At 39.2% G+C, this 18212-nt stretch overlaps 1 long non-coding RNA gene across 1 annotated transcript in view; it reads right to left on the bottom strand.

Moving 5' to 3' along the window:
* Positions 1-593: 593 nt before the first annotated feature.
* LOC141421511 (uncharacterized) overlaps positions 594-18212 on the bottom strand; it is a 31897-nt gene continuing 14278 nt past the window's right edge. Inside the window, exons 2-5 of the long non-coding RNA XR_012446072.1 lie at positions 10599-10697; positions 2411-2516; positions 2107-2234; positions 594-749 (exon numbers count right to left, since the gene is read on the bottom strand). This is a non-coding gene — a long non-coding RNA (uncharacterized lncRNA). The remainder of the gene's footprint in view (positions 750-2106; positions 2235-2410; positions 2517-10598; positions 10698-18212) is intronic.

The raw sequence follows: 18212 nt of genomic DNA, 5'->3' as shown, positions 1-18212 counted from the left end.
ACTAATGTAGTTAAACAGTGAGAAGGGAGGAGAGAGGGAAGAACTGAGACCAGAGAAGTCAGCTTATATGCCCTTTTGGAATATACTAATGTTCTCAATTTCTGAGCTGCCAGAGCATTTCCAAGGTTCAGGAAGAAGGGATTTAGGGCAGGGCAGGAAAATACACAAGATTAGCCTGAAACATCTGAGAGCTCCAAAAAAGTTAGGAAGTGCTCAAAAAACAAGTTCAATAACAATAGGGGTAAACCAAAGGAACACAGGAGCCAAATAAAGAGCTTCCTGTGGCTGTAACTTAAGCTATAATATTAATTTTTTAAAAGAAAAGAAGTGCAGAGAATGTAAACTCTTCTCCATGTTCACCTAGGCCCCCAAAGCAGCTCATCTTGGAACTAACATTTCTTTTGAAGGATTCTCAAAGCTGCTTCGCCTTAAGACTTTCCCTTAACCAAATGACTCACAATAAACAGGTTCATTTTCATTCCTTATCTCCTAAGCAGAAGAATTTATACCCAGTCCATAGGGTCGAAAGGAAATCATACTAAATCATCCACTTTCTCCCAACCTCCTCCTGGTTCCTGCCCTGGCCCAAATACTTCCTTCCCTTCTCATACACAGGGTTCTATGAACATCTGTAACAAATACTTGCAGGGGAGATGTAGTTACCTGTGCCAGTCATTCCCATGCACCTCTCCATAAACCTCTCCATAAACAGGACCAGGAGGTGAATTTTTACCAAGTCCTTACTGAAGCTAGAAAAAAAAAAAGGAATAAGGAATTTGTAGTGAGTTTTCATAATTCTACATTTATTCCATGTAAATTTAGTTTTGAAACCTGGTTTGTTTAGATGCTGTAACAAATATCAAGTCTCATAGTGGTTGAATACAACAAAAGTATATTTATCACTGTGCTGATAATTAAGTTATTGTCTTTCTTCTCAGACCAGGCCTTCCTACACTCAGCTTTAAGATGTTGGGGCTGGAATTCTGCAAATCACATTCTGCTTTGACAGCTGTTTTTATTGTTGTTGTTGTTGTTTTGTTTTGTTTGCTGGTTCCAACAGTAGTGGTTGCTAGGAGGAACTTGCAATGGTGGAGCAGAGATAAGAGACATGCTCCTTAATGGCTTGTTTTGTTATTTTTGTTGTTTTGTTGGGTCTGGGGGGCATGGTTGGTTTGTTTCCATGCCTGTTGAGGTCACCTGAGTACCACCGTACCTACTTACAGCAGCTGTTTCTAAAAGCAATTGGTTCCAGCTTAAGGCTTTCCCTTGTCTCAGAATGAGCTTCATCAGCTCTCAGAGCTATCAGCACCACTGGTCAATGTCCCCTTGTCAGAAATCTGAGTGTCAACTCTACACTTGCTCACTCAGAATCCAGTGGGCATGTTTCACGTCAACAGTGGCCTTACATATGGTCATGGGGTTGGCTCCCTCTGTGACTCAGTCACCAGTAGGTCCTGGGGTCCTGAATGGGATGTTTAGCTCTGCTCACACATGGGAATTAGAGAGACGATTGCATGGAAGATTTTCATGGGACAGAACAGCAAATGGTGAACTTTAATTCTGCTACATCCCAATGGCTCATCTCACTACCAGGTGCCTGGCAACTGAAGTCTGGCTGTGGTTTTTATTGAATATAAGCAACCACTGGCACACAATGTCCTCCCTACACTTGAATGTTAAAATGTCTGTTGATAAATTAGGATGACAGTCAACACTGAAAACCTCAGTTTTCCCGCAATTCTGCATTGATATCACTGGCCTCAAAACCATCTGTGTAAATTAGAGATATAAGGGCAAAATAGTTTCTGCCTGGTAGCGAGGGGGTAGGGGGACATGAAAGGGGCGGGAGGGAAGAGAGGGGGTTGGGGGGAAGGGGGAGAAATGACCCAAACATTGTACGCATATATGAATAAAAGAAATTTTAAAAAATAATAAATAAATAAAATCAAAATCACACACACAAAAAAGTCTGTATGTTCATGGAGTTCATAGAGTGTGATGTCCTGGATATTCTGATGCCCACTTCCAAGTTATACTCTCTCTTCTCCCGAACACAGTGATGCACAAAGCTCCCCTCCCATCATTATATGGAAAATCTATGCTTACATGTCATCCTTGATTCCTGAGACCAGGATATAATTGTTCTCCAGTGAACTAGGATATTCAAGGCTCCAAATGAGTGTTGAAACTTGGACAGTATTGGCCAAATTCTTTGAGCACCTAGAAGAAACTTTCTATTAAAAAAAGAATGTGCAGTTTAGAATAGATTCTAGGGCAATTTTGATTTATACTCATTTTCAGCTTATGTTAAACTTGCTTTCTAGATAGTTGATTACATTTACGTATTTCCATTTGGCTCTTTCATTAATCTTTGCAACTATGAAATAGTTTGTAAGAAATGTCCACTTACCATAAATTACTGTGCAGTTCATATTAGGTAGAGGTCACCATCAAAGTCATCTGATCATTAGAAGGTAATGCTGGTTATGAGACCCTCAGAAGATACTTCCTCTTGCCTGCAAAATAAAAACAAGTTTAGCATTCAGTGATATTTCTATAACAATAATTGAACCAGAAGTTTTCAGAGTAGATAAACAAAACTCTTATAATGAGTATGGGAAGAACTTTTAGATTTTTTTTTGGAGGCACTGGGATTTGAACTCAGGACTTCACAGTTGCAAGGCAGGCACTCTACCGCTTGAGCCATCCTTCCAACTGGAAGAACTCTTAAAACAAAAAAACCACAAGTGAGATATATGGGAGGTTAAGAGGTCTCTCTTTCTCCCCCTCCTTCTCTCTCCCTCTCTCCATTTTTCCTTCCCTTCCTCCCTCCCTACATAAAAACCCATTTAAAAGAAGGAACAAGTCTTATAATCATTCTTGGCAGCCTCCTATGTATTATTTCTATAAACATGTCTATTATGTCATTCATGATACTGCAAGGCAACTGGTTGATATACTTTTCTCTCTTTCAAGCTACTTAAACAAAGGAGGTACTCATTGTTTTGTATCTGTGGTGCTTATCACAGTGCTGAAACACTGTAAGCACCAAGTCAAGGGATTTGAACTCTTCCTCTCCCCTGCCTCTTTTATTTTTGATAGCCAAGTCCTAACAATTTTTTCTCTAAAATGTCTCTTGAATTCATTCCCTTCCTCAACATTATACTCGTGTAACTCTCACTTGGATTGTCTAGAATATTCTATTAACTGTTATAACTTCAGGCTCATCTCTCTTCTGTATCCATCCTCCATACATGTGCCAAGTTACATTTCTCAACAACTACCTCCTTTTCTCATACCCTCAACAGCCCCTGAGTGTCTGGAATAGAATCTGAATTTCTTAGCATGCTTTCCAACACAGCCTACCTGCCAATCTACAGAGAGTTCTTCCTATATGTCCTAAATCTCTAGCCTTTCCAAACAACTAATCATCTAGTAAAAAAGTACTCCTTTAGACCCCTATAATTATTTTTCTTCTTTCATTTAGAAAATCTTTTTCACTTTCTAAAGCAAACTTGTACTCATACACCAAGATCTAGATTGCGGAACATTCTATTAACCCCAATTCCCCAAACAACTGATAAAACATTGCCTATGGATTCTCCTCCTCCCCTAAAATTCTGTTCCACCTTAAAGATAAAGGCCATGTTTAAATGGTTTTTGTATGCCTTTGTGTTAGTCAGACTTTGTTTCTGTGACAAAATACCTGAGAAAGTCAACTTAAAGGAGACAAGGTTTATTTCAGCTCATAATTTCAATTGATTTAATCCATTGCTTTTAGACCAGTGGCAAGGCAGAAACAGAAAGGAAGGGCAGTAGAGGAAAGATGTTCACCTCAAGGCAACCAGGAAGCAGAGAGAGAGGGAGAGCCTGGTAGGGGCCAGGGCCAAAATATACCCTTCAAATGTATGCGCCAAGCTATACACTTCTTCCAAATAGGCCCCATGGACCATAATTCTACCACCTCCTGATTATCTATTCAAATTCTGAACCAAGAATGGATTAAGCCATTGATTATGTCAAAACCCTCATGATCTAATCATTTCTGGAAAATCCCTCACAGACACACCCAGAACTGTGCCTTACTAATCTTATAGGCCTTATTAATGTTCTCGCCTAGAAGATTAATCTTGACAATCAAGATTAACCACCACCACCTGGTATCCAATTCTATTTCTGACACTATCAGTATCAACAAATCTTTGTTGAGGATCAACCAGTACCTAGTATTGTTTGGTATCTTGAAACACTGATTGATGTCTTTACATCTATAAAAGTAAGATTGCTGCTTTTTAGCACTAATCCCAAAATATGAAAGTATGGCTATGAAGCATCCTTATGAGTAAGACACTTCAGAAAATAGGCAGCCGTATCACCACAGCAGGATATGTTTTTTGGAAGAGTGCCAGGGTACTGTATCCAGTGAGTGCCATATTCCAAGTGTAAGTGAGGACCACTTGTTTTCCTCCTTAAAAATTTACCTGATCCTATGAAAAAGTAAAAAGAGCTCTAGACTGGACTTTTCTGTGAACACAGATCACACGTTAATTCTATGTCTACATGGAGGCAAAAAACCACCCACACACAGCCTCCCTCTCCCTATAGCCTGGGAACTTCTACAGCCTGGGAACTCCCAGAGGGAAGCTGAAATTTAACTGCCTTCCACATTTTACTATTTGATCTATTTCCCTCTGTCCAGAACCCATGAATTCACTTCCTTCCTTGTGGTTTTACTAAAAGTAAATAACAGCAACTCTCACTTGCAATAGGAAGTCATTTTTAATTGAAAGAATGTGCAAAGATCCCCACTGTGGGGAGATTTATAGCGGTGTTGCCAAAAAAAATACCCGCTGTCCAACAGGGTCGTCATTACAACACATGCATATTGAGCAACTGAGAAACTAAAACTTTAATCCCATTTAATTTTAATACATTTAATAGAGATAGATAGATATACCGTACTTTACATTGCACCTCTACCAATCACTTCTACTAATCAATGCAAAATTGTTACTCAGGGGGGCAGGATCTGACCTTCCGTGAAAACAGAAAAAGTAAACCTGAAGGAAGTCGGTCTTCCAGGGGTCGGATAAAACTATAGCCCCAAATGAGATGTTCCTAAAATTTGCTTCTGTGAGAATTGGAAAGCTGATCCTCCAATTGGCCCTGGACCACTTCATTGCTATTCAGTTCAAGCACATGAAATAATTGCATCTATCAATTGTAAGTAAAGATGGGCTGCTGATATTTAAGTAGCAAGAAAAATTGGAATTGGCTACTATAATTGCAGTAAGTACTGAAAGGAGAAATTAAAAATCAAGTATCACTCAAAGAAAAGTAGAATAATTTCTCTCTATGCCCCTTACAGAAACATATCCCCAGTCATGCTTTGGGCTGGGAACTAGAATGCATTGCTTCCCTATGAGATGCTTCCCTATGAGATGGATTCGCTGAGATAAAAGAGAAGGAAGCCAACTTGCAAGGCATATAAAGAGCTAATGCTAAGCCTTGTGGTGATGGAAGTATGAACAAAAGCATGTGAGGTTGAACTTGAGAGCAATAGGAATATGCTGAGCAAAGTAGGATGTATGACCCATTGGGGTGTTAGGAAGATGCTGTGGCTGCTGATTGAAGAAGTTTGGAATAGGGCAAGAGAGATGTGAGAAACCAGTCAGGGAGCCTTTGCCATTGCTCTGGCAAAAAGCAGTGATAGTGAGAATCATGAGATCAATAGAGTCAGGGAGAAGTTGGCAGAGTCAATAGATATCTGAGTGCAAAATTGGCATGGCTTCATTATAATTGGATAAAAGATGAGGAAAGTAGCAGGTAAAGTACCAGAGGTTCCTGGTTTTCATAGCTGCATGGTAAGAGGTGCTATTTCCTGAGATTAGGGCACCAGAAAGGACCAAATCTGGTGAGGTGACTTTGATTTGCAGCACTTATGTTTGAAGTACCTGGCAAAAACTTTTTAAAAAAAGATAAATTGATTTAAAAATTCTATATTCATTCTTGTATAGGAAGTACATCAACCATATTCACCTTCTTAACTTCCTTCTTTTACCCTCCCTCTCTCACATGTGACCTTCCCTTAGCGTGACCTGTATTTTATAATAGTGCTTGTATTGTATTGGGTCTATATTTCACATTTGAGAGAAAATATGCAGTCTTTGGCCTTCTGAACTTGGCTAACTTCACTTAAGACGATGCTCCCCCATTCCATCCATTTACCTGCAAATGACAAAATTTCATTCTTCTTTATGGCTAAATAAAATTCCATTGTATGTAAATACCACATTTTTTAATCCATTCATCAATAGTGGGGCATCCTGATTGTTTCTATACCTTAGCGATTGTGAATAGAGCTGCAATAAACATGAGTGTGCAAGAGCCTTTATTGTAACCTGACTTACATTCCTTCAGGTATATCCCTAGGAGTAGTATTGCTGGGTCATATGGCAGAAAGGAGAAAAACAGAGGGGATTAATCAATTTGGTTTATAATACATGTACACATGGAAATGTAACAATGAACACTCTGTTTAAATATCTTAAACAAACAAAAATGTCATTTTTTTCAAAAACAAATAACAGAAAAAGAAAAACAGGTACAGGTCTTGTCTGGGGGGTTAGTACCAGTGTGAGGGAGAGGATATAAGGACAGGGTGTAGGAGGTGAATATGGTGGAATATTATGTACTCATGTATGCAAATGGAAAAATGAGACCTGTTGAAACTTCTTCAGGAATGGGGGGAGGAAGGATAAAGGAGAATGATGGGGGGGGTAAATTCAACTACAATATACTGTAAGAACTTTTGCAAATGTCAATGCACCCCCAGTACAATAATAATAAAAAATAAAATAAAAAATGAATTGGTCCATAGATGGACACACTACATGGAAGAATACTGGATCCCTAAATGGCCATGTCAATTAGAGTCCTTTCACTCACTCACTCACTGTCATGTAAGCAAATAAACATTTACTTCAGTTTAAAAAAAAAAGGCAATTTGATAGTTTGATGAAATGTCTCACTTTCCTACCTATTAAAGGTGACATTCAGAAGAAGCATAACAGTTTACAGAGGTAACAGCTTTACTCCAAGAAAATCTGCAATCATCACTTAGTATGAAAACACTATGAAAAGTGATCTTGGTCTCATGTATCCTGCTAAAAGACACCTGCTTTTTCTATACATGTGGGCCCTTTTATCTTGGGCTAGGATGCTCTTAAAATTCTAGCACTTGCTGATATTTGAGGCTGTTTCTTGACTGCCATATCAATTTATAGCCACATGATTTCTGAGCCAAAAGAACAAATACCTAAATGTCCGCTGGGGGACATATCCCTTGAATCACATACCCCAATACCCACTGGGGTCAGGCTTGAATTGAGTCACCAGCAACTCTACCGTATTGTCAGACAGGCATACTTAGTATTGCTGGAGTTCACAAAAGAAGTTGAAAATGTAAGGTTTCTTTTTTAATATAGGTAATCTCCCTACTTCTAAATGTTTAGTTCAGATTTTTTTTTAGAGGACGATCTAGGCCAAACAAAACCTCCCACAGTTCCCACTTACACCAGAGGCTACAAATTTGTGACTTTTAGTATCACCTACAATACTAAATATTGACACATATACAACATTGATGTGCTCATTAATCATCCTTAATTAATACACCTTCTTACCAATCTGAATGTATCCCCAGAATCCATCTCTACAAAATTCTCCAGGAAAATGATGTTCCAAATATTCAGAGCTGCATACAAGTTTTATCTTATTTGCCATGTCTGTTCTCATGTTAGCCAAATGCTACTCCCTCATGGCTAAAGAAGAGTATCTCAAAATGCCCCAAATAAAGTCATTCTTTCCTCCTTTCAAGAAAAAAAGACTGCATGGGGCATTGTACATGAATGCCAGAATTCCTTTAGCAGCTGCTTCTCTCAGCACATGTTATCTGAGTCTACAAACTATTCCTGTTTCTCTTGCACCTTGACTCTACAGACTGACCTTTTAACCACCACTGTTGCTCAGTTAAATCAACATATTTTTCTTTTTTCTATTCACTCTTGGCCTTCACCTCTCCTCTCAAGTTGTTTTGAAATATCACCACCATTTCCCTAAATACTCCACCCTGATTAAAAGTAAGACCTGGACACTTTTCTTTATATAATTGTTTAATGTGGTAATAATTGATAAGGATGCCTTCACATAACTGAGCTCAGAACTCAAGAGCAAGTAGAGGAATCTGCAAGTCCCTTTACTACTGGCAAAGTGACTCACTTTGTTTTCACCTGAGTTTAAATGAATTGAAGAAAAAACACCATTCATTCCAATTAGTAAAAAAACAATCATTTTCCCACATAACATTAAAGCATAGCAGGCACCTTTCTTGGGAAGACATGAAGCTGAACACTTTTAATTTAAGCAAAACAGGAGCATTAGAAAGACGTATTCCTCTAGTGCTGTACTCCTTCGGGGTCCTTGAATGCTGGTTATTGGCTTACTTTTTTTTTTCTTTTATTATTTATATGTGCATACAAGGCTTGGGTCATTTCTCCCCCCTGCCCCCACCCCCTCCCTTACCACCCTCTCCACCCCCTCCCCCTCCTCCCCACCCCAAAGTAAAAATATGCCAAAGTAAAAATATCTTTTCACTGTTGTCTTTACACATCACCATTAAGAAAAGAACCAGCCATTTACTCTGTTTTCAAGTTTTCTTTGGTGGGGGCACAGGAAGCAGGATTTATAGCCTCATGTCTTAGATAACAATTATATTAGCCTACGAGGGCTGTAATAACAAAGTATCACAGACTGGGTGGATTTAACAATAGAAATTTTTTCCTACAAGTGTGAAATCAAGATGCCAGCAAGAAAGTTTGTTTTCTTCTGAGGCTCCCTCTTGGCTTCTAGATGGACCTTTTCCCTGTCTCTTCACAAGGTCTTCCCTCTGTGTATGGCTGTGCCCCAGTCTCCTCTTCTTATAAGATACCCTTCATATTAAATTATCTCCACCCACTTTAACTTATCTTTCCAAAGACCCAATCGCCAAATACATTAATATTCTGAGACTTGAGAATTCAACATATGAATTTGAGGTGGGGATATACAATTTGATATCGTCTGAAGGCTCTAAGGAGAGTCCTTTTCCTCTGCCCAGTAAAGAATTAAAGGCAGGGAAATAAAGCAAAGTAGAGTTTATTAAAATCAAAAGTATTGAAACAAAGGCAGTCACCATGACTGTGAAAGTCATGTTGGGAATATCCACGCCACCAACCCGTACATAGATAACAAAGCAGTTACACAGCAAAGTCATATAGAATATGAACAAAAAGTCTTCTCAAGCGAGAAGGGGCACCTGGGAATAGATGGGAGTGCTGCACCCCCTCCCCAAGTGCCTGGATGCTTTCTTTTTATCCGCTCTAGTCCCTCCCCTTAGCCTCTGGATTGGTCCCTCCACTTTAGGGGCAGGAGGGGCTGTCTCCTGTTGCTTGGTTTTACATGTGACCATGAGCACAGAAGAGGTCCAGGAGGAGTTACACATGTCCTGCTCCAGGATGCACGTGGCAGCTGCCTGCAGGGAAAGTTTTCAGTGTGGCTCCCCACCCCAGGGCCTCTGGACGTGGACGACTCTGCGCTCCACAGTTGCCTCTTCTTAGGTTTCCCACGATTCAGCAGCTACCGTGAGCACTGTGCTCCATCCATTCTCCCGTCAAATTCTGACCATAATGGCGGTTTTGAGGATAACCTATACTAGACTAAAACACAAATTTTATTGAGAAGTGACAGAAACTAATTCATGCCAGTGAGAACAAAAATTAATAAGAAGAAGAAAGAAAAAGATCTAAGGCAGGAATATATTTCTCTCTCTGGAAGGACCAGGAACCATGAACTAAAAACACAGTCGAGACACTCTTCTCTTCCCTCTGCTCCCTCCTCATATAGGGTAGAAAATGGTGACCAATTTGCAAAGTTTACATAGGACAGATCTTCCATTTATCCATAGATTGGCTAGGAAAACTTCAGTCCCAATTTCCAAGGGACAGAATCCAATTGTCCCTGCCTAGGTCAAATGTTCATTCACCCTGATCCAGTTAGGCGCTAACATGGCAATGTAGTCACCTATCTTAAACAGGGCTGTTTAAGGCTCTCCCCAATAAACTAGAATGATCCCACTGAGAAGGGAAATGAAGGTCCATGATCACTGGCCTGTCACTAGACTAAATGCTCTCAAACTTGTCACTACATGGATAAAAATTTTTCTGCACATTCCACAATTTCTTGTCAGACCTCCGAGCCTATTTCTTCTGCTAACTAGCCTCACTAGATATTTCTCCTCCTGAAGCATAGACAATAGGTAACTATAGCAACTGGTTGTACAAGTAATTGCTGTGAAACATTGCCCAGGAGTTAGAAAGTCATTGAGACACTGATCCTTACATTGGACTGAGGCATTAGTTCACAGCTAAGGTGAGTTTCTTGTCTCCAGAACAATCAATGTTTTACCTTTTAAAATAAAGAAAAGTATGTGCAGCACAATTCTGTCTGAAAACTCAGGCATTGAAGTGGACCTAGGATATGCAATTTCAAACAAGGCTTACCTTTTCATCTTCCAGGTTCATGGCTTGGTTAGGTCTCAATTGCCTCTCATCTTCTCCTTTGTCGTCTGGGCTTCAGCTCCCACCACTGCCAGCAGCCAGCTGAGGAGGAAAGACACAGGTTCAATAACATCACCTTTAGATCTAATAAGAGAGCAGCACTCACCAAAATGCAATCAGTTGATTTGCCCTGAAGGTCTAACCAGCAAGCTAGGCATCCCAGAATCCTTCAGTTCCTAATGATCTCCATCCATACTCATTCACTCTCACCTGGAATTCACAGACACACAGTTAATATCCTTCCTTCTCCTCTATCTTAAGCCACACAGAGATTGGAGTGACTTCCTTTAGAATTTCTGGGATAGAGAAAACAGACATAATCCAGGGATTTGTGTGCTTATCTCTACCTTTACTGATAAACTTTAGGAGTCAGCTCAGTGATTAAGCACATAGGTTCTCAAGTCTGACTACCTAGCTTGAAAGCCCAGCTCTATCATTTAGAAGTTCTATCTTCAGCATGATATTATCTTCTCTGAGCTTCATTTTCCTCATAGAGTTGTCATGATGATTAAATGAGTTAATATGTCTAAAATTCATAGAGTTGTATAATTTATTGTGATTATTACTACAACTGTAATAAAATCTGACTCGGGTCTGGAGTATGGCAACACATAGGGATGATCCTCTCCATTTACTATTCAGGACCATCTTGCCTCCTTTTATTGCATCTTCCCACCACCAAGGCATTTTGGAAGCCTCATGCAAACTCTTCCCATCAGCACCCATCCAGAACAGCTCCCAAAGTAGCAGCAATCTCTGGATGTTGTTTGGCACCCTTTTCTTGTTCCCATCCCTATTCTATTTTCTCACAATAGGGCCTATGTCCAGCCCTTATCACATGCTCTCATTATCAGTAGGCGTGTAAAGAAATGAAAACTCCTGAAGATTACTAAATGACCATTGGGAAGGGCAAAGTTAATGGAATTGGTATCCAAAACAATGCTAGGACTGAGCAAGACTTCCAGAACTCAGAAGACACAGCTCCTGCCCACCAATGCCATCAAGTCAGACTTGTAGCCCATACATGGCTACTGTTTCAACCAAGTACTTGTTTCCTCATGAGTCTTCTAGTTCTACAATGGCCTCATTCTAATCTATTCTCCAGCCTGCCAAGATCATTTTAAAGTCTACAACTACTCATATTACTGCCTCACACAACACTTAAGTCAACATTCTGAACATACCTTACAATGCTATGCCAGACCTCGGCCTCTCCTGACACATGGTTGACAGGCCATACTCTATTGTACTTATGATAACCTGTCTGTCTCTTGGAATGGATTGTGAGTTACTTGAGATAAAAAATCCTCCCTTAATTATCCTTGTAGATCCACTGTCCAGGATAGTGAGAAATTATAGCTCAATGCCAAGTTACATAGTTCCATGTAAAAGTGTTGTAGGAGTTTGAAGACAAGACAATGACCTAGAACAGTTAATGGAAGTCCTTTATTTACACGAAATTCTCTCTTTGAGGTAAATATCCCCAGTATATTTGTTTTCATTTTTAAGAGTCTTTTCCTATTTCTTCTGCCATAGTGCCCCATACATCTAGAGTCGGCTATAGAATTGCTCATTTCAATTGTACTGATTATCTTCTAAAGTGTCCCCCTGCCCTCTACACTCACTGCAACTGTCTCAGTTTGGATTCCTTCATCTCCACCTAGACCATGACATCAGCCTCCTTATTTGGTCACATTACTGATTCTTACTCCAAACCACTGCCCATAGTGCTCACACACGGCTCTTTCTAAAATTTTAATTTGATCATAAGCCACACTCCTTCTCAATTAAAATTATTTGTAGGATCCCTATTGCTGTAAGGTTGTATTTCAAAATTCTTCATGTACCCCTGAAGTCACATTTCCACCCCCCCATCTACTGTTTCAATCTAGTCTACTAGCACTCCACTTCCCCACCACCCTGCACACCAGCCACAGAAAGCCACAATCCGTCACCCTTCTGCTGCAAGTGTTTCTACATTTTGGGTTATTTCTTCCAGCTGGAACATCCCAGTCTTCCACCTTTCCACCTGGCTAACTTCTACCTATTTTTCAAGGTCCAGCTCAGCATCAACTCTAAAAGTCTTTGTGTTCCCCCCAGAAATAATTAATTCACCTCCTTCCCTAATCACTTAACACTATATATATATATATATATATATATATGTAACCTATATATTATATTAACACTATATATACTGTACATATTACATATGCATGTAATATATGCAATATTTTATATTTATAGAGATTACAAAGTACTCTTGTTTGTTAGTCTGTCCTTCACTTTAAAGCAATCTCTTTGAGGGCAGGAACCATTTCTCATAAATCTTAGTATCTCATTCAGCACAAAATCCAGCACCCCCAAATAGAGTACAGCTATAATAAACATTTGATGAATTAGGGAGAGAAGGAGAAAGAGGATGCTCTTCTGTGCATACAAAGGTGATGCCACTATCAACATACTACATTTTTGGTATGTTTTGCAACACTGGAACACATCCATATCCTCCCATCCTTATTACCCTGAGACCAATGACTCCACATGGCTGATTAAGGGCATTCAACCTTGTCTGCCTAGAAATAGTATCTATCTCTATCTATCTGCAGTATCTATCTGCAATAGATCCAGTAGACAACTGGATCTACTCCTGAAGGCAATTCTTAACTGAGCCTCCACATCAGCCTCACTCACTCCCTAGCTGAGCTAAGGCCCTTGCATAAGGTTATCTTGCAGCACAGCCTGGCACTAGGAGTGAGAAACAAAAAGACAAGTCTCCAACCTCCAACAGAACTAGAATGACACACACACATACACATCACATCAGTGAATGGAAGTTTACCCTCCTTGAAACAGAGTAACAGCTGTGGTGCTGATGTAAACTTGAACCTATGAACTTCAGTGGCTGATTAAATCCTCAGCTCACTCCCCTGCTAATCAACGACAAAAGCCTTCAATGCACACACCAACCTCAGAGAGGTTTTTATCACTTAATTACTATAAAACAATCCCACAGGTTAATGCATGCTTGATCTCAAAGGAGTGGCAGTAAGCATTCTGTTGGTTTTTTCAACTGCACAGTTAGAAACAAATGCAAAGAATTCAGGTCTAGAAATGACAGACAAAGTCTGGTTTAAGGTGAAAGAGAATGCACAGCTGCCCAGTCCCCACCAACTCTCTCCAAAAAACTCAACCTACCATTTTGCATAGTCTGAAATTCTAGAACCAGAGATACATTCCGTTGTTAAAATGCAAATACCAGATACAATAGATCATACAGGAAATTGTAGTCTATTCTGTATATCTTAAACTGAATAAATTTAGCCATTTTCCCAGGGCACTGTTGTTTACAGGGAGTTGAAAGAAAGTATCTGACCCAACTAGTCAGAGCAGTCCCATCATCAAGGGTGGAAAACAGGCAGAAGAGGAGTAAGGCTCTGAGAGCGCAAGCCTCCCATATTTCATGTCTGCTATTCCTCTTGACCTTGATAAAATTGTGGATAATTGCATGGAAAGAAGAGGTTGGGGAATCTATATCTAGGACCCTGTTTTGAATTTTGAGTTATTAAAATTTTCTGCCTCTGATTTTATATCACTAGTGTCCAAAGAGGAGGCAGTATGAATTCCAACTCAGTTTCACTTTATGTAGTATGTATGTTTCTGACAAACTCTAGATAAATAAATTTCCATAAATCAAATCATAATACAGATATGCCAGGTGAGGAATGATGAGGAGATAATACTGAATAGTGAAAATGTCTATAAATGTGTAATATTTCTCCACAGTCTGGCCAATAAGTAAACTTACAGTGTGTGTTGCATCTCTCTCCCTCTCTCTGCCTCTTTCCCTATCTCTCTCCCTCTCCCTCTCTCTGGAAAATATTTAGAATTCTATGACAACTACTGATTGAATTTGTGAAATGCCTACTCAAGAGACAGGTTCTACAGGAAATGTCCTAATGGTTTCAGTATGTCTATATAGAACACACAGTAAATATTATCCCCAAACCAGTAAGAGATTCTCTTGTTCAAAAAGCCAAATATCACACATTCTCATTCATTTGTGGAAACTAGACCTCAAATAATGATGATGATAATGATTATGATGACAATGGGACATGAGTGTGAAAGGGGGATAATCTGAGGGGGGATAATGGTGGGGGAGGAGAACAGGATAGAATACTCAGGGGAAGAGGATAGAACACACTACATGTATATGTTCAAAGACACACAGGGAGGAAGGAAGGGGAATAGACATAGGGGTGAACTTGTTCAAAGTACACTATACACATGTATGAAATGACCATAATGAAACCCCCACATATTATTAATGTATACTAATTCAAAATATAATTTAAAAAGAAGATGTATGCTGACAAGAGGGGAAGAGATTCATTTGTCTTACAAGTTAGTAGAGGAATAAGTCTCACAGGAAATAGAAAGGACCCCAGGAACTTCTTCAGTCTACAGATATAAGACTAACATCTACCTGCTCTTACAGTGAGAACAACTGATTAAAAGTTTATTTGAATTAAAACCTCAGTTTCATTGAAATAAGTAAAAATAAACTCAAGAATAATGATGTGTATCATTGTGTGTTATGTGAAGTTAGACACAAAAGTTACTCCCAACATGAATTAACAATCTAAAGGGTATTGTGAATAGAAAGCACACAATGATGGCTAAGAATATTTTCACTAAGAGAAATAATTGGCTTTTTAAAGTGTGTCTAGGGGCAAAGTAAATTATTCTCCCAAAGAACTGGAAAACAAGTATGCCTACTGACAGGCAAGCCAAATAAATCAACACTGCATAGCAGGAAACAGACACTCTACTAGGTTCTTCTTTACTGAAACATAATCAATGATATGTTTGCACATTTGGACTTCACCTTGGCCCAAAGGAAATAATCCTCAAAACTATCCGTATCCAATCTACTAATGCTTTGGGAGCCCTGAAAAAGGGGCCATCCATGCATGGCCAGAAGTTCTCTCTTGTTGTAAATAATCATAATGGTATTCCAGTTTATCCATCAATCTCATGGGAACTGAATCAGCGAGTACCCATCATGCTAAATCTGATCAATTCTAGAAATACAAATAAATCCCATCTTCTGATAGGTATGTTCACAAAGCTGCTGTTATTTTCTTGGTAGTAGCTATTATGATTCCAAGTTAATCAGTGAGTCCTTCTATGGTTTTATCCTTTCTTTGGCCATTGATCTTATTCTAAACTTTCACAGTCATTTAAAGGGTTTATTTCCTTTATTGGTGTGACTCATAAGCAATGTCTCTACAATACCAAAAGAGCTAAGTGGTCTATTTCACTTATTCAGTGAAAACCAGTTGACATTGTTCCTTAGCATCTCTGGCAGAGATATAGGGATAGACATGAGTACATTCTTCAATAACATCCAAAGTTAAATTGTAGTGCCATAGACCCCTTTCAGAACCTGGTAAGAGCTATGGATCTTCTCACCATAAAAATGCACAACCACAGGACTTAGTTTTGGGGAACCCATGGATTCCCACCCATAGACTGCTATCTACGAAGCCTGACTTCATGCAAACTCCTCATTTCATAGATGGAGAAACTGAGGCCAGTGAAGGGAAATGATTAGCCCAAAGTTGTACAACTACAGAATTAGGTCTTTAATATCTTCAAACCAACAATTACATGGCCAATTTTTATAACAAATCATATTGACATCAACTTCATACATCCCATAAAGTAGAAACAAGTCAGTTCTGCTTACACACCAGCCTCTCCTGGGACCTAGACAAGGATCCAGAAGAATCCCATGACCTGGCCTAGCCCCATTGTCTAAGCTAAACTGTAATTAGTCATCTAGTTCTTGACACTTTGTCTCTTTAAAAATGGGAAGTAGGGGCTGGAAGTGTAGCTCTGTGTTCAATCCCCAGAACAACAAAAATAAAAAGTGGGAGGTAAGGAGACCAGAGCTGACTATCCCAATCTGGAGAAGGTTCCAGGAGTTATCAGTGCTTCCTCCTATAACCTGGACTCATTATGCAAATGCCAGATTTGTCCAGTGATTTCAGTCAAATGATAGTGATACTATGGAAAGAAAGCAGTCAATTTATACAGGCCACACTGTTCTATGAATACAGACTATCTAATCAATCCACAGAAGGCTTGCTCCTAATGCAATCTCTCTGTAAAATATTAACTCACATATTTATAGTGTTTTACATTTCACAAAGTCATTTCAAGTACATAAATAAATTGAGAAAGAGAAAAGAGAGGAAAAGAGCAGCAAACCCTACAAAACCCCTTTTTATCAAGTATTTTACTTCTAAAACAACTCGGAAATAATGACTTTTCTTTTTACTTGTGAAGAATCAGACTGAGTGACTAAGTAATTTGTACAAGGTCATATATTAATCAGCAGAGTCAGGATTCAAATCCTGATATTGAGCACAATTCTATTTTCTAGATGACAAATTAAGGTTGCAGTAGGTTAAATCATTGGCCTCATAAATTCAGCTTCTAATTTATGGGACCTGTATATGAATTCCCATCTTTAGATGCTCAAGCAAGCTTTTACTCCTTTGAGGCAGTACATCTCAACATTCTATGTAGAGCATTTAAAAGAGAATCACCCGGTTGCCCATTCTTTGAGGAAGCTCACAAAGTATGGTCTCTGTGCCAGCAGCATTCCCATCACCTGAGAACTGGTGAGAAATGCTCACTTAAGCTCCAATGCAAACCTGCAGAATCAGAGGCTGATTTGATAAGTCCTCTGGGTTATTTTAACGTGGCACACTTTCCCTTCACCCCTTGCGTGAAGGCAACTCATTCACACATGGAGAGTTTATCTTACGAACAGCTGAACAGTATTCTGCATTTGTTCTAAGCCATGTCGTCCTCAGGAAGGCACCAAACCATGCAGCATTTGATTGCACTCCTAAATTTCATTTTAGTCTCTTTTCCCCAAACACAAATAGGAACCATAGAAGTTAAGTTTGAACATGTTCTTAGAGGTAGACTCCTAAGAAAGAGGGAAAAGAGTCCCAACAATATCATTTACATAGAAAAAATTATTTTTTCATAAAAAGAGTTACTTTTTATGAAAAAAAACCCTCATATTAGAAGGTAGAATTTCCTCCAAGAGAATCCACTAGGGTAGGTTGAAAGGATAGGTTTCATTTGAGAACCAAGCTTGCCAACATGAAGTTGGTATGGGGGTTTCCCAGTTTCTTTATTTCTTGGTGGGTGGTTTGTTGTATGACACTAAGTGTTCTTCTCAAGCAGGTGTTGGCTGGTTGGAATAAAACTAATCTAGTGTTGGGGAAAACCAGGCCTCTATGATGAAACTTGAGACTGTATCCATATTTGTTATTTGCTTGAATTACAGGAGTGTTCTAACAAGGAGTGAAAATGTATTACTTTTCCTGGAATATGCTATATTTTATCATGGAAACACAATCAGTGGTATCAAATATAAGCATAATATTTACTGGTTAAACCAACACCATCCAGCATCTCACAATTTATTGTTTAGCAATTGAATTTACCTGGAGTCAGGCGTGTGAGGAA

This window comes from Castor canadensis, chromosome 1 (genome assembly GCF_047511655.1).
Source record: "Castor canadensis chromosome 1, mCasCan1.hap1v2, whole genome shotgun sequence".
Lineage (NCBI taxonomy): Eukaryota > Metazoa > Chordata > Mammalia > Rodentia > Castoridae > Castor > Castor canadensis.
The sequence above is the reverse complement of the archived record's forward strand: the minus strand, read 5'-3'. Positions and strand labels throughout refer to the sequence as shown.